This window comes from Lithobates pipiens, unplaced genomic scaffold (genome assembly GCF_037356315.1).
Source record: "Lithobates pipiens isolate NorthernLeopardFrog02 unplaced genomic scaffold, aLitPip1_a1.2 Scaffold_55, whole genome shotgun sequence".
NCBI lineage: Eukaryota > Metazoa > Chordata > Amphibia > Anura > Ranidae > Lithobates > Lithobates pipiens.
Genome location: NW_027507877.1, coordinates 3,007,421 through 3,023,576, shown reverse-complemented (window position 1 = coordinate 3,023,576; position 16,156 = coordinate 3,007,421).

Below are 16,156 nucleotides of genomic sequence, written 5' to 3'. Positions count from 1 at the left end.
TAGTATGTAGAGCAGTGTACAGAGGTCAGTAGTATGGAGAGCAGTGTACAAAGGTTAGTAGTTGTGACGGATCCCATCCCACACTCTGCTTGAGTGTTTCCATCAGTATACCTCTTCCTAAGTCCTGGAACACAACGCCAATGGATCTGGCTATAGGAACTCCCAAGAACTAGACAACACCAGTCTTGGAGTACATCAAGAATCGACCTTTATTTGAGATCTCACACAAAATATATACAGCGGGGTGACTAAAACCTAACCTAATTAGCATGAGCTAATTATCTAATCAACACTGGACTCCTTGATTCAATTGCAGGTTAATTGGCACAAACAACAAAACAACAATAGGTGAAATACTCTTCAGAATCTGTGTCAAGCCAGACTAGACTCATTTACATTATACAAGACAACAGACAGGTGGCTGGAGGTGATGACATCAGCATCCAAGATTTTGTGTCCCAATAGTGTTATTCAGTCCATTGCTAACATGGCATTTACATATCCAGAGTCTGTGTGTCTTAGGGGGGTGGCATGAACCTGAATCCAAGTAAAACCATCTCAGGGGTCCCCAGGTATACAGCTCACAAAGAGCACCGTTCCCCCAAATGACAAGGCCCATAATCACAAGGCAAGAGGCTTGCATTCAATCCCCTCCAAGAGGCTCTGTCCCAGCTAGGTCTGTCACATTTCTCCCCTTTTGGCAGGAGACTAATACAGGAGGAGACCTCAGACGGGTTGACTCCGAAGTTAGTCAGGGGTTCCAGTCCTCTAATGCTGGTATCCACACAGTACCCCAAATAAAGTGTCCCAAACAGAGTATTCCTCACCCAGCCAACCTCTGCCTCTCTCAGAGAACATGCCTGACGCTGGGGAGAGGTGTGGACTGGCCCTTCTCCCTGAAGTCCTTTCAGCCACTGGAGAGAAGACAGGGTGACTGGGCTCACCCCATCAAGCTGTTGGGGATCTGGGCCGACTGCCTAGTATCCCTGGGGTATACCAGTGGAGACTGGAGTTCCATCCACCGATATCAGCTTAAGCTGCAGTTGTGTGTAGGGGCCAGCAGCAGTCTGCCCTTTTAGCACTTCAGCTGAGGACCCCACATCATCTACTCCAGCTGACTTTTGGGAAGTGAGGCCGACCGCCCTGGCTCCCTGGAACTCTGCAGCCATTACCAGTGCTGGGCAGAGGTTGGTAGCACTCTGCCTGGTTTCCAGCGCTTCAGCTGGGTTGGTGTCATCAGGGCCGCTGATAGGCCAGTACAACTGGCCCTGCTATACCGGGCCCGGCCAGCAGAGGGGCCCGCAACCTGAACAGATATGTCATTTAAAAAAAAATCCTCCAGCGAAATACCGAGGCAGGAGGGGAGGAACTATTTATTGTATTTCGGGTGCGGAAGAGTGCCTCTTCCGTGCCCGCTCCTCGTGCTGGCTTAAGTCCCGGCCAGTGCGTCCTCTGTAGTGCCTTCCCCCTGGCGCAGCGGAGTGATTCCTTCCTGTCTCTTCGCGTGAGAAGTAGCAGTAAGGCGACTCAGGCGAGCAGCGGCAGCAGAGGATATCAGCATCACCACCTGCACACGGTGAGTTGAGGTGTTATAACACCCATTGTAATAGAATCATCCACATCCTCACAGTGCCTTATGATTCTCAGCATAGGATAATCATTGGCACAGGAGGTGCTCTATGGCTCTGTCAGAGTGTGTCACCTGCTGTTGTGTGCTGACTTTGTTACTATATGGCTGTACTGTGTGTTACAGATTGTACCACTGTCTGTACAGCCATAGCAAAGTCAGCACCGAACAGCATGTGACACACTTTGAAAGTACCATAGAGCACCTACTGTGCTGTGTGAATGATTATCCTAATGCTATAAGGCCTCATGCACATAATCCTCCTCTTGGCAGCAGTCTTTTGCCAGAAAAAATGCCTGACGCTTGTAAAAGTGTCTAAGCGTTTACAGGCATAAAACACTTGGGCATTAATTTGATTGGCCAAAATAATAAGTTATTCTGGTCAATGAAATGAATTATCGCTCAAGCAGTAAATGTGCCTAATGGTAACATGCGTTTAGGAGCATTTGCATTTGTCAAGCATTTTTTTGGTCAAAAAAACTGCTGCTCCTGGATGCACTGGCCATGTTTTTTTTCCTGCTTGTAAACACCCCTGCCACAAAAAAATTCAAAAATTCTATGTGTGCATAGACACATAGGATAACAGGAAGGGGTGCTTGGAAGCAGTAAAAAAAATGTGTGCATGAGGCCTAAAGATCACAAGGCACTGTGAGATGCTACTGTACACTTGTGTTTTTGGAGCAGTGAAATTGCACAGCTGAGCTAATTTTTTACAGCCTCCAACCACTTCCCTTTAACCATGGCATTTTATATCAGAGCTGGGGCCTTGTTGCAAGCACGTCTTTCTCAAACACATACACGCATTTCCAGCTGTGGTCAGCAGCCAGAAGTGTGTGTATATTTGTAAAAGCAACTGTCCGGTTTCATGTTGAAGTGATGCAAGCAGTTCTGAAGTAGGGTTGTCACCTGCCTAGGATTCACCCGGACAGTTCGGGTTTGGAATCTTGTGTCCGGGTTTCAGTCTGCCTGAAACCCGGACACATTATTTAGACTGGGCTGTGGCTCTCTAAGTAACTGAGATACAGTGGAACCTTGGATTATGAGCATAATCCGTTCCAGGAGAATGCTTGTATTTTAAAGCACTCGCATATCAAAGCGAGTTTCCCCATAGAAGTCAATGGAAACTAAGAAAATTAATTCTGCATTGACTTCTATTGCATGCAATACCGCATGTGGCCAGAGGTGGTGGGGCACCGAAAATACTCTGGGATAGCGTGGCTGAACTCGGAAAGCCTTCAGAAAGGCTCGGAAACACTCAGGAACTGAGTATTTCCAAGTTTTTCCAAGTATGTCCGAGTGATTCCGAGTATTTCCAAATGGCTCCAAACTGTTCCAAGTGTCACTGGTGCCCTCGTACCTCTGGCGAAATGCGGTACTGCACACCCCATTAGCTTGAATTCTCAACGTTTTATAAGGCAACTCTAGCAAACCGAGTCAGAATTTAAAAAAAGTTGCTCGTCCTTCAAAATGCTCGTTAACCGCGTTAACCAAGGTTCCACTGTAGTCACACAAAAATCTGTTGCCATTCGGGAGCTGCAGGTCGCTGTCTGGGGGGGACAGGTTTGGCATTACTGGGGGGGACCATGATGTCAGAAAGAGCAGTTTGGCCACACCCACTGTTTGCCGCAGCGAGCTGCATTACTACCACTCTCCTTGGGGCACCCAAAGGTGTCCGAGGTCTTTTATAATCCTATTGTGTATACCACGAAAACGAATGTACCCTGTGCTGCTAAAGTGTTCGGGTTTGGCTTGAAGAAAAGGTGGCAACCCTATTCTGAAGTCACCTTTCACTTCCACAACTGTTGTATCATATCCCCCCTCCACTTTTGGGGAGGGGGGGCGGGGTCAAAGGGGGCCCCGTTAGGTAGGCTGTATGGGGCCCCATGACTTCTAACAGCGGCCCTGACAGTTTGTCTTTATTACACCTGGCACGCGCGGTGCTTAGTGTCCACTAAGGGCAAGTTCCTGTCCGTGCATGAGGTGGCGGGTGATATCTTTCGGGAATTGGTGAAGGTGAGGTATCTTGAAGGAGAAAGAATGGGCAGGGAAAGGTGTGCCAGATTGTGGAGAGGCTTTTCTTTCCGGCCACCTTGTGATCCCCCCCCCTTCTTTTTCCCTAGGTGGTGGGTCTGTCTGTCCTGTCCCTCACGTTTAGTTTTTTTGGGCAATCTAATTTTAAAAGCATGGTAGGCACTGATGGTTTCGTTACGTTCCTGTCTATAAAGGGTGTGTAGTGTATATAGATAGGTTGCTATCGTAGATAAACTGTTCTAATCCGAGTGACTTTTCTTTTAAGTTGGTGAAGAAAGCATGTTTTCTTTTCTATTTTATTAAGGCTGTTTAAGTTGGTTTTCCCTTCTTCTTTTCAAGAATGAGTATTTATGTCTTTGTTTTGTAAATACAACTGGCAGCAGTTTTTTTTTTTAATAAAAACCTCCACCTGTATAGCTAACTATCTTGCTCGTTTTAATTAGAGCTTGCAGTCAATGTTAGGAGATTGTGCGTGCTGTCTGCATGCTCTGAACCCAGTATACACCGCTATATCCACCTATATAGCTAACTATCTTGCTCGTTTTAAATAGAGCTTGCAGTCAGTGTTAGGAGATTGTGCGTGCTGTCTGCGTGCTCTGAACCCAGTATACACTCACCGCTATATCCACCTATATAGCTAACTATCTTGCTCGTTTTAAATAGAGCTTGCAGTCAGTGTTAGGAGATTGTGCATGCTGTCTGCATGCTCTGAACCCAGTATACACCCACCGCTATATCCACCTATATAGCTAGCTATCTTGCTCGTTTTAAATAGAGCTTGCAGTCAGTTGTAGGAGATTGTGCATGCTGTCTGCGTGCCCTGACCACAGTATACACCGCTATATCCACCTATATAGCTAACTATCTTGCTTGTTTTAAATAGAGCTTGCAGTCAGTGGTAGGAGCTTGTGCGTGCTGGCTGCGTGCTCTGATCTCTGAGGACTTCCAGAGTGGTGGAGGAGGAGAGGGAGCTGATGGCGTCGGTCAGCCCAGGCCAGGAGCCTGTTCCTCGGCCTGAGGAAAAGCGTGGAGCCCTGAAGCTCCTGGAGTTCGTTGAGGAGGAGAGGCTGTACTTGGAAAACCAGCTTGACTTGGTTGACTGGTCTCTGAGACAGCCAGGAGAAGACGTGGAGAAATCTGCGGAGAGGAAAAGAAAAGCCCAGAGCTTAATGGTAAAGGCTTCTCGCTGTTACTGCGAAAAAATGAAAGTTTTGGCCGAGCTGAGGAATAGACGCGACAGATCAGGTATCAAGAAGAGAACAGAATTCAAGCCTGTCATAGATGGACTGAAAGAGCAGTGTAACATGCTTGGTGAGCTTTTATCAAATCTAATTGACAGTGCCTCAAGCGAAAAGGACTTTCTGTTGAGAATAGATAAAGTTATGAGAGTGGCGTGCGATGAGGGCTCTCAAGCGGTAAGACGCCGCAACCAGCGTCTATCACAGGCGGCGGAGCCCATGAGAGAGGCGGAGGAACCCACAAGTGAGAGTGCACAGACAGATGGAGGAGAAAAGCAGAAGGTTGTGTCCCCGGAAAAGATAAGGACCAAGGCAAAGACAGAAGGTGACATGAGAGACTCTATCCCAGTGACTAAGGGCTTAGGTAGCGCTACAGTGGGTCCCGGCAAGCCTAGTGGTTCTCAGCCTGTTGCCAGGGCTGCAGACCCGGTGGTAGCTGTGGACGCCAGTGGTGCAGTGCCAAGCCAAGGTCAGAGAGGAAAGCAGAGTTTAGTGGTACAGCTGGAAAGACTGATGGAGACTAAAAAAGCCACGGACTTACCTTGTAAATCCCCAGTGAACCCAGCCGGTGTTTGCGGGCAGGGCATGCCGTCAGCTGAGTTGTCGGCTGCCACTGCTGCAACCCGGTCACAGGGTAAGGGGAAGGAGCTCCAGGGTAAGGGTGGACAAAAGACTCAGGTCAGCCTGGCTACCTCTGTAGTAAACACAGCGGTGTCCAGTAGTGAAGTAATGGCGGGACAGCATGGAGGGACGCCGTCTTCCCATGCTGACACTAAGAATCGTTTGGCGGGAGAATTTGGCGGGGTTTCTGTAAGGAGGAAAGCTGCGGTCGCGCCGGAAGTGACGCCAGGGCCGGAAGCGGAAGTTGGCCGCGTGAAGAACGTTCGTTCGGCAGCTTCCGTATCCGAACGGGAGGAAAATGAGTTTATGGAAATCTCGGACAATCTACCCCCTAGACAAGTGTCAGCATGGGGTGATTGTCCCATGGGGGATGTTGATGAGGCTGATGATCCAGCATTGGTGTTTATTAAAGGCTTGGAAGGGTCACAAAATGTACAAGTGGACTCGTGTGGGGCTCATGAGACTGCAGAGGAGTCGGATGGCCTGGATGCCCTTCTCCGTGACCAATCGCTAAGTGGTCTGGCGGAGGGTCTCCCGGAGGTCCAGCAAGGGGGTATGGAGTTGGAGGAAGGTATTCGGGGCTTGGAAGCTGGGGTGGCTCATCCAGATCCTAAAGAAGGGGTTTCTGCCCCAGGATCTGTTTTGAGGGGTTCACCGGAGGCCAGGCTCCTGAATGCCTTGGGAGAAAGGCGTTCTTACGCAAATGTCGCAGGGGCGAATGTGTCTCTGGGCCACCTGTATGACCAGTTTGGGGCTGGTAATTTCCGTGCTCCCCCGGCTGGTCAACCTTCTGGGGCCAGTTCGTGGTCTCGGGGTGCGGGTGGCCCGGAGCGCAAGCGCCGTAATGTTGTACAGTTAAGGTGGGAGGGGGAAGGTCAGTGCCCTAGTAGGGGCCAGGTGGTTGACATGATTTTATCACTGGGAATTAAAGTTTGTGAAATTTTTGCGGTCATCCACCCTGCAGGGTCGCATGATTTTGATTTGAGTTTCACAAACCTAGTGGTGATGGAGATTTTTATCACCTCTTTTGGGTTGATCAAGGGGACTGATCCCTGGAAGGGTTTCAGGATCATCCCCTTGAGTCGGCAAGAAGATGTGAAAGCCCTCACTATTCTGGTGAGGAACGAAAGTCTGCCCCCGGAGGACATCTCAACTTGGCTGAGTAGGCACGGCCAATTGCAGTGTCCCCTAAATAAGTGCCTGGATGAGCGGGGAGTTTGGACCGGGGCTTGGAACACCAGGATTCGGTTACGGAGAGCCGGTAATACGGTGGCACATGTTCCCGGTAGTGCATTTATCGGGAGGGACCGAATCCTGGTGTTCTATCCAGGACAACCCCGGAGATGTTTTAAGTGTGGGTGTCCAACCCACCTAAGCGCAGATTGCACAGTTGTTAGGTGCATAAAGTGCAACAAATTTGGCCACTCAAGCGATGCATGTGGCCTTATCTGTTGTAATCTGTGTGGCCAAATGGGTCACCCATTTAGCAGGTGCCCTAAGGCCTACAGAGGTGATGTTCCACCTGGTGGTCAACCCAGGGGGGAGGGACCTCCCCCTGGGCCCACAGGGGGAAATGCTCAGGGTAATCAAAATGTGGTGGGGAAAACCAAGGAAGCACCCCCTAGGGGAACTGATGCTGAGGTGACCCCCGATGCTAGCAAAGTACCCAGGGGTCAAGGCCCGTCTGTTAACGAAACCCCAATGGAAGGTGTAGTCGGTCCCACTAATGAAGGTCCCTTAGGGAAGAGTCTTCCTGCTACTTCTCCTCGTGCTGGGGGTGCTCCATGTAGCAGAGCGTCTCGTCGTGGGCTAAGCCCGGCGGAGGAGAAAAGAGGGAGAGTGGTGAGGAGGAGGTCAGCAAGGAGGAAACCGGCACGGGTAAGCTCCTCGCGGAGTAGGAGTCCTCTCAGATCCCCCAGTCCGGTTCCTTCCTCTCCATGTCGCCTTTCGGGTAAAGGAGTTGAGTCTTCGGCCTCCTCGGTGTCTGGAGACGAACATGGATACAGTAAAATAGTGAGTAGGTCTGTTGAAACGGCTCAAGGGGAAGTAGCGCAAGAAGTCCCGAGGGATGATGGTGGTCCTGATCCTAATAGTGGTGGTAAAGTTCTTGTTAGGAAGAAAAAGAAAAAGAAAGAACGTTATGAGTGGGACAAGGTTCTTGACAGGATGTCAGATGACCAAGTGCGTGATTTGGTTATGTCCCCCCTGTGTAGGCAAAGTGTTGCTAAATAATTAAGTTGTAGTATTGTTTAGGTTTGTTTGTAAAGTGATTTGTAAAGTTTGTTTGTAATGTGTTATATTGGTAGCAGTCATTATCAATAAAAAATATCCACCTATATAGCTAACTATCTTGCTTGTTTTAAATAGAGCTTGCAGTCAGTGGTAGGAGATTGTGCGTGCTGTCTGCGTGCTCTGAACCCAGTATACACCTCTATATCCACCTATATAGCTAACTATCTTGCTCGTTTTAAATAGAGCTTGCAGTCAGTGTTAGGAGATTGTGTGTGCTGTCTGCGTGCTCTGAACCCAGTATACACCGCTATATCCACCTACATAGCTCTTCTCTATTTGAGCCATCTGCAGGAGTTAGTGGAAGTTGTGTGTGCCTCTAGCACAATATACAATACCCAATTGCTGGTTTTCCCAACTCCCTTCAGGCCATTACCATGTCTGGAAGGCCAGCAAGGAGAGGCAGACAGGCACGAGCCGATAAAAGAGGGCAAGCAGGCTCTGTGTCTAGAGACAACAGTGCTGGTCATGGATGCGGTGCATCGTCATCATCAGCACATGGCCATGGGACACGCTTGTCCTTCTTTTCGGCAGCTGGACATGTTGAGCCGCAACATGCCAACGACTTGGTAGAGTGGATGACCAAGCCCTCCTCATCCTCCTCCTCCTCTCTCACCCAGGCTCAGGGTACTAGCAAAGCAGCTGCCAACGCATCGTCTTCCCTCCTCTCAATGTCATCATCAGTGACTCCTTCCCTAGACCCACCACGTCCTCCTGAGGAGTCTCCTGAACTCTTTGAGCACAGTGTTGGGTACATGCTCCAGGAGGATGCCCAGTGTTTTGTAGGCTCTGATGATGATACTCAGCTAGAGGAAGGCAGTAGCGTGAATGCAGAGAGAGGGGATGCTCAAGAAGGACAGCAATCTGGCAGTCATGTTCCACAAGCTGCAGCATACTGCCAGGTTTGCTCCAGCGATGAAGAGGGAGGGGATGATGAGGGCACTGACTCCACGTGGGTGCCTGGTAGGAGAGAGGAGGAGGAGGAGGAGGCACATGTCCAACGAGGCATGATGCCCTCCGGGGGCCAGCTTAGGGGCAGCACACCGTCTGAATCACACCGCGGAGCTCCGCCTCTGCAGGGCGCTGCCTCTGCGCGTTATTCTAAAAGTTCTTTGGTGTGGGCCTTTTTTGAGACGAGTGCATCAGATCGCACCACTGCTATTTGCAACATATGTCTCAAGCGTCTCCAGCCGCTTGGGCACCACATGCTTGACCAGACATATGTTGACCTGCCATGCAGCTCGTTGGCAAGCGTACCTCAAAGACCCACACCAAAGAACAAAGCGGACGTCTCCTTGCTCCTCATCAGCTGGGATCTCCAACCCCACTAGACCTTCAGTCCTCTCTGAAACCTGCTCTGAGAGGAATGAAGGTGTAGAATTAGGCGTGTCACAGCCAAGTGCTTCCGGGCACTCTGCTAGCAGTACACCCACGTCCGATAATAGCAGGCAAATGTCCCTGACCCAGCTGCTGGACCGGCGATAGAAGTTCACGCCCAGCCATCCACATGCCCAGCGGTTGAATGCTAGCTTGGCTAAATTGCTAGCACTTCAACTGCTGCCTTTTCAGTTGGTAGACTCGGCCCCCTTCCGTGAGTTTGTGCAATGTGCGGTTCCTCAGTGGCAGGTCCCCAAACGCCACTTTTTCTCACGGAAGGCGATTCCGGCTCTCTACCAGCATGTGGAAGGCAATTTCCTTGCCTCGCTGGACAGGGCAGTCAGTGGTAAGGTGCATATTACCGTTGACTCATGGTCCAGCAGGCATGGACAGGGACGTTACCTGTCTTTCACGGCCCATTGGGTCACTCTTCTGGCAGCCGGGAATGATGCAGGACAAGGTGCAGTAGTGTTAGAGGTTGTTCCGCCACCACGCCTCCAAAATGCTACTATTGGTTGTGACACACCTCTCTCCTCCACCCCCTCCTCTTTTTCTTCCTCCATGGCCTCTTCCAGTGCTCTGTCCTCAGAACCAGCGGTGCTCCGTAGGCGTTCCAGGGGCTACGCAAGTACGCAGGCAAAACAATGCCATGCCGTGCTTTCGCTGGTTTGTTTGGGGGACAGGAGCCACACTGGGGCGGATGTTTTGTCAGCTCTGCAGGGGCAGGCTGAGAGGTGGTTGATGCCACGCCAGCTTAAGCCAGGAATGGTGGTTTGCGACAATGGCACCAACCTCCTCTCCGCCCTCCGACAGGGACAACTGACCCATGTGCCCTGTGTGGCTCACGTCCTTAACCTGGTGGTGCAGCGATTCTTGGGCAGGTACCCAGGCTTACAGGATGTCCTGAAGCAGGCCAGGAAAGTCTGTGTGCATTTCCGCCCATCATTTAATGCCTGTGCTCGGCTGGCTGAGCTCCAAAAGGAGTTGAACCTGCCCAAGAACTGCCTTATATGTGATATGCCCACCAGGTGGAACTCAATGTTGGTCATGCTGCAGCGGCTGCACACGCAGCAGAGGGCCATCAATAAGTACCAGTGCGACTATGGCACCAGGACAGGGTCAGGGGAGCTCGGTTTTGTTCTCACCACGCCAGTGGGGCATGATCAGGGATGCATGCACTGTCCTGTCACCATTTGAGGAGGCCACAAGGATGGTGAGCAGTGACAGTGTATGCATCAGTGACACTGTACCTCTTTTCCACCTCTTGGAGCATACGCTGCGTGGAATAATGGACAGGGCACTTGAGGCAGAACAGAGGCAGGAAGAGGAGGACTTCCTTGTCTTTCAAGGCCCCCTTTATCCAGACAGTGTTCCTGCTGTGCCACCCATCACACAGGAAGAGGATGAGGAGGAGGAGGAGGAGGAGGAGGATTGTGTCAGCATGGAGGTGGAGGCTGGCACTCAGCATCAGCAGCAGTCTTGTAGGGATGATTTACAGTCCCAAGAAACCCTTGGACTTGTACGTGGCTGGGAGGAGGTAGCGGCGGATCATGTTGTACTTAGTGACCCAGAGGACTCCGGACCGAATGCCTCGTATTCTTTGGATCAAGGAGAGGGACCATTACTGGCTGGCCACTCTCCTTGATCCACGGTACAAGGGTAAGGTTGCCGACCTTATATTGCCATCGCAGAGGGAGCAGAGGATGAGACATCTCCGGGAGGCCTTGCAGAAAGGTCTGTGCAACGCGTTTCCAGAGACTGGGAGGTTACAAACTCCTGGTCCTGGACAACGTGTTGCTGAGGCATCGGTCTGAAGGAGCGGTGGGAGAAGGTGGCCGTCTGACCGATGCTTTCAGGCAATTTTTTAGTCCGCAGCCCCAAGGTATGATAGGTTCCAGCAACCATCGCCAGTGTCTGATTTACATGGTGCAGGAATACCTAGGGGCAAGGTCAGACTTGGACACCTTTCCCACCGAAAATCCTCTGGCTTACTGGGTCTTGAGGATGGATCACTGGCCAGAGCTTGCACAGTATGCAATTGAGCTACTGGCCTGTCCTGCATCCAGCGTTCTTTCGGAACGCACCTTCAGTGCTGCTGGTGGCTTTGTTACCGATCACAGGGTGCGCCTGTCCACCGAATCAGTTGATCGACTGACCTCAGTGACCTTCATCAAGATGAATCAGTCTTGGATCACCACCAGCTACCAAGCACCTGAAGCTGATGTAACCGAATAATTTTTTTTGAAATATCACATCCCTTCAAGACTGCCTATGCTGATGCTGAGTGACTGTCCTGTTATGTTGATTGTCTATCCTCTTCCTCCTCCGCTGATATGTTGGAAGAACATTTTTGGTTCTGGGTGATGCCATCAGCCCAATTTTTATGCCCCTGTTTAACAGGGGCATTTAATTACAATTTTTGATGCAATGCTTTTCAGCAGGGCTAATTCCTGCACTAAAACTAGAGTATATGGGAGAGGTTGCAGTGTCGTGGCACCAGCACCAGTGCCTAAGGCCCAATTTTTCAGCCCCTGTTTAACAGGGGCATGTAATTACAATTCTTGATATAATATTTCACAGGAGGGCCCCTTCCTGTGTCCACCCAGAGTAACTGTGAGGACTTATAGTGTTGTGGCACTAGCACCACAACCACCAAAGGTCAATTTTTCTACCACTGTTCAACAATGGCATGTAATTACAATTCTTGATATAATCGTTCACAGCAGGGCGCTCCAGCGCCCAGCAAGAGTCACTTTGAGGGCTTACAATGTTGTGGCAAAACCAACACCTTGTTCCGCCATTTCTGCAGAGCATATAGGGCAGGCCCCTACTTTCAAACATCCAACTTACAAACATCTCCTACTGCAAACGGAAGGAGACAACAGCAAGTGAGATGAAAAAAGACGGACAGCAAAACAAATTATACAGGGGTGATAACCCTTCCCTATGTTTTCCAAAAAGCTTAAAAATATTTTTTTTGACAGAAGCTTCACTTTAAAAATGTACCAGTCGAAAATTACAAACAGATTCAACTTAACACAACAAATCTACACAGTCCCTGTCTTGTTTGCACCGCATGTATACTGCTGTTCTGAGTATATAGGGCCTGGGGGGCCACACGTATTTCCTTTTTTTAATATGGGTACAGGGTTCCCCTTAATATCCGTACAAGACCCAAAGGGGCTGGTAATGGGCAGGGAGGGCTACCCATGCCATTTTTCTCAATGATTTTCAACCATATTGCAGGAACCAGATATAACATTAAAACCGCAAGCAGTTTGAAATGACGTTATTTCCGTTTAATGTCATTTTGTGCAGGGACTGTTCTAAACACGGGAAACACGTGGCACTTCACAGGTATACTACAGACACCCCCCAGGCACCATATTTAAATTAATATTTCACTTTTTTTTCACTTTTATCGTCATTAAAATCAGTGCTCTCGCCAAAATGCCCATTTTTAAAACTTTTTTTGCATTGACCCATGTCCCCTGGGGGCAGGAGCCAGGTCCCCAAACCCTTTTTAGGACAATATCTTGCATATTAGCCGTTAAAATTAGCACTTTTAATTTCGAACGGTCGAGTCCCATAGACTTCAATGGGGTTCTAACGTTCGCACGAATTTGGGGTCCGTTTGAAAGTTCTGATGCGAACCGAACCGGGGGGGGGGTGTTTGGCTCATCCCTAGTGGAGGTCAAGTGACGAGAACGGAAATCTCTTGAGGCGGGTGTGAGTTTACTGCGTCTCTGGTGGGGAATTTCTATAAAAGTCACCTGTGCTGAAACCAGTTGGATGGCTTTTTCTGTAGAATCATCTTATTTGCACAGAACATCTGTCATCTCAGCTCACACGTCCTAACACAGATTTCTCACTCAGATATGAAGATATCCATCATTTGGCAGTTCCATGGAAAGGCTGTTTAAACTTTGCAGACATGCGTTGTGCTCTCAGTGATGAAAGCTGAATTCAATTCAATTTATCCAAAACTCCAATACAAAAATAATTATATACAACTGTTTAGCAGTCATAATTGTGGTGGCAGCATTTGTTTTCCTTTCTTCAGACTTTGTTTTCAGCTGGTGGACCCATCAGTAACACAATTCCCTTCCCAGCTCACTTACTCACTGTACTGTATCCATGGAGGAGCGTTGTCACCCCCAGACTGCTCTTCTGATCTGGACTACAAACACCCCCCGTTATCTCCATTATACTGTATATGGAGATCTCAGAAGATAGCTGGGAAAGCTGATAACATTTGTTTTTACTTTTTGTTTATTAAAGTTTTACAGTATTCCCTATGTAGAGGTGCAATGCGTTGGTACAGAATAGACTTATGAGATTGTTATATGGTGAAAAAGGATATAAGCTGGAAGAATGAGTGAAAATCCTTCTGTGATACAACAAATCGTAATTCCATTTTAGGAACGGCTATATAAGTCTCAGTGTTATATAGTAACATAGTAGGTGAGGTTGAAAAAGACACAAGTTCATCAAGTCCAACCTATGTGTGATTATCTGTCAGTATTACATTGTATATCCCTGTATGTTGCAGTCGTTCAGGTGATCATCTAATTTATTAATCAAATTATCCATGCCCCCCGCTGAGACCACCGCCTGTGGAAGGGAATTCCACATCCTTGCCGCTCTTACAGTAAAGAACCCGCTATGCAGTTTAAGGTTGAACCGCTTTTCTTCTGATTTTAATGAGTGGCCACGAGTATTATTAAATTCTTTTTTGCAGAAAAGATTTCTCCCTATTGTGGGGTCACCAGTCCGGTATTTATATATTGTGGGGTCACCAGTCTGGTATTTATATATTGTGGGGTCACCAGTCCGGTAATTTTATATTGTGGGGTCACCAGTCTGGTATTTATATATTGTGGGGTAGTGATGGCCGAACGGTTCGCCCGGCGGTCGTTTCGCAGCAAATTTCCGTCGTTCGCGGTCCGCTCGTTCGCTCGCCTTTTGCCGCTGTTCGCCCCGGCGGACTTACGTGTTTAATGTGTAAAAGAACTTTGACCTATGATGACACGTCTATCATGGGGTACAGGACAGCCAATTGAGACATGACAGCACATGGACACTTGGACATTCCCCCCTAACCTATAAATACACCCGATCCGGTGGCCATTTTACATTCTTTCTTCTGTCACTATAGGAAAAGGTTGCTGTGTGGAGTAGGGACAGATAAATCGCTAGCTATTTGGTACACAAAAGTTCTTTTCAGGACTGGTATAGGTGTTAGGTGTATATAGGTTTGCTGTGCTACTGATTGTTGCAGCAGCCTGAGTGTCTTTTGTCAGTTTAGAGAAAGGGACAGGACGGTGTGTGCTACAGGGAGAGTCAGTTTAGTCGTCATCATCATCATCATCATCATTAGCTGTTACTATCAGGTCCACAAAAGAGCTATTCGAGTAACCACTAATCGTTCCAGTCTACTCTTTTTTGCCACTTTGTATAGGGACAGGAAGGAAGCAGTGTGTCAGGCAGTGAGGGTCAGTTTAAAGACTTGCTGTTACTATTAGTTCCACAAAGGTTCTTTTCAGGACTGGTATCAGTGGTATGGTAATAGGCTTGTACACGTATAATATTCTTTCTTCCAAATATAGAAAGAATATTATACTTGACTGCTGCCCTTCTGCTGCAGTCTGCTAATCATTCACAACTCACTTGTTCCACAAAGCTCTTTATCAGGACTGGTAACTTGGTCTGTGTAGGGTGCTACAGTACATAAGGTTGAGTGAGGTACAGTCTGCTGTTCTGTAAGGACCGCTATCGGTCCACAATAGATAGGGTTGAGGTGCACTACTGCTGACTGCTGCCTTATACTGCAGCAGTCCTTCATTGGTATAGGGACTGACGTACAGTCTGCTAATCACTAACACACAACCTGCTTGGTCCAAAAAAATTCTTATAAGGACTGGTAACTTGGTCTAGGGTGCTACAGTACATAGGGTTGAGTGCGGTACAGTCTGCTGTTCTGTAAGGACCGCTATCGGTCCACAATAGATAGAGTTGAGGTGCATCACTGCTGACCGCTGCCCTATACTGCAGCAGTCCTTCATTGGTATAGGGACTGAAGTACAGTCTGCTAATCACTAACACACAACCTGCTTGGTCCACAAAAGTTCCTATAAGGACTGGTAACTTGGTCTAGGGTGCTACAGTACATAGGGTTGAGTGCGGTACAGTCTGCTGTTCTGTAAGGACCACTATCGGTCCACAATAGATAGGGTTGAGCTGCACCACTGCTGACCGCTGCCCTATACTGCAGCAGTCCTTCATTGGTATAGGGACTGACGTACAGTCTGCTAATCACTAACACACAACCTGCTTGGTCCACAAAAGTTCCTATAAGGACTGGTAACTTGGTCTAGGGTGCTACAGTACATAGGGTTGAGTGCGGTACAGTCTGCTGTTCTGTAAGGACCGCTATCGGTCCACAATAGATAGGGTTGAGGTGCACCACTGCTGACCGCTGCCCTATACTGCAGCAGTCCTTCATTGGTATAGGGACTGACGGACAGTCTGCTAATCACTAACACACAACCTGCTTGGTCCACAAAAGTTCTTATAAGGACTGGTAACTTGGTCTAGGGTGCTACAGTACATAGGGTTGAGTGAGGTACAGTCTGCTATTCTATAAGGACTGTTATCGGTCCACAATACATAGGGTTGAGGTGCACCACTGCTGACCGCTGCCCTATACTGCAGCAGTCCTTCAGCGGTATAGGGACTGACGTACAGTCTGCTAATCAGTCACACACAACCTACTTGGTCCACAAAGGTCCTTATAAGGACTGGTAACTTGGTGAAGGGTGCTACAGTACATAGGGTTGAGTGAGGCACAGTCTGCTGTTCTGTAAGGACCGGTATCGGTCCACAATAGATAGGGATGAGGTGCACCACTGCTGACCGCTGCCCTATACTGCAGCAGTCCTTCATTGGTATAGGGACTGACGGACAGTCTGCT